At 42.4% G+C, this 1,314-nt stretch overlaps 1 non-coding gene across 1 annotated transcript; it reads left to right on the top strand.

The window, feature by feature from the left end:
* Positions 1-771: 771 nt before the first annotated feature.
* On the top strand, positions 772-878 carry LOC140870011 (small nucleolar RNA R71). The gene has a single exon (XR_012146997.1). It is a non-coding gene; the product is annotated as a small nucleolar RNA R71 (small nucleolar RNA).
* The last annotated feature ends 436 nt before the right edge of the window (positions 879-1,314 follow it).

The following is a 1,314-nucleotide window of genomic DNA, read 5'->3' as shown; positions in this document are numbered from 1 at the left end:
TCTTTCTCGATCTGTGGTGCAGGCTCTACTGTCTTTCCACTCCTCAGTTCAATTGCTTTTACTTGCTCCTTTGGATTCTTCTCCGTGTCACTCGGCAAGGTACCCTGATATTTGCTGGACATTGTTTTGGCCAATTGCCCTATCTGATTCTCCAGATTCTTTATCGAGGCATCTTGATTCTGCATCCGGGTTTCAGTAGATGATATGAATTGCTGCATCATCTGCTCTAAACTCGATTTCTCCTCTTGAGGCTGTCTGCCGTAGTTCTGATTCCCATATGGTTTATTGTTCTGTCCACCCCATGAGAAATTTGGATGCTTTCTCCACCCTGGATTATAGGTGTTGGAGAATGGATCATTCCTGGAGCGATTCTGATTTCCTACATGGTTTACCATTCCTCCATCTGGCTGAAATGACGGATTGCCAGTTTGACAATCTTTCATGAAGTGTTCAGCACCACATTTCTCATACCACACCTCTTGAATACGCATCGCAGACTGTCCTAGAGTTAGCTCTTCTATCCTCTTATTCATAACCTCTAGCTGAGCGGCTACTGAAGTGAATGCATCAACTTGATGCATTCCTGCGGGTCTTCTGACTGCATTCCTTTATAATTGAGGATGATAGCTACTGGATGCCATCTCCTCAATTAACTCATATCCGTCCTCTAGTGATTTTCATAACAGATTTCCACCTGCAGCTGCATCTAACATGGTACGATTTGAGTGAGGAAGACCATAATAAAAAGTTTGTACCACAAGATCGTTTGGTAGTTGGTGATGTGGGCATCTCCTTAGTAGATCTTTGTAACGCTCTCATGCTTCATAGAGTGTTTCCTGTTCACCTTGAGCAAATGTTGTAATGTCAGCTCTGAGTTTCATTGATTTGGACGGTGGGAAGTATTTAGTGAGGAAGGCCTTTGCTAGATCATCCCAAGTAGTGATGGACCCTGTAGGTAGATTGGTTAGCCATGCTTTAGCTTTATCTCTTAAAGAAAAAGGGAATAAACGCAAACGAATAGCGTCATCAGAAACTCCCTGCATCTTAAAAGTATCACAGATTTCTAGAAAATTTTTCAGGTGAGCATATGGATCATCTATTGTCATCCCACCAAACTGGACTGTGTTTTGCATCATTTGAATAATAGCAGGCTTTATTTCAAACTGGTTTGCTGCTATTGTTGGCCTGATGATGCTTGGTCTGGCATTTTTGATGGATGGCAAAGCGCTATCCATCATGGATCTGTAGATAGGTGGTGCAAGATTCTCTTCTTCTTCCAATCCACGTAATCGTTCTTGGTCTAACATTGCTTCT

This window comes from Henckelia pumila, chromosome 4 (genome assembly GCF_033568475.1).
Source record: "Henckelia pumila isolate YLH828 chromosome 4, ASM3356847v2, whole genome shotgun sequence".
NCBI classification, from domain to species: Eukaryota; Viridiplantae; Streptophyta; class Magnoliopsida; order Lamiales; family Gesneriaceae; genus Henckelia; species Henckelia pumila.
Note: the sequence above shows the minus strand (reverse complement) of the source record. Positions and strands in the feature narration are given on the sequence as shown.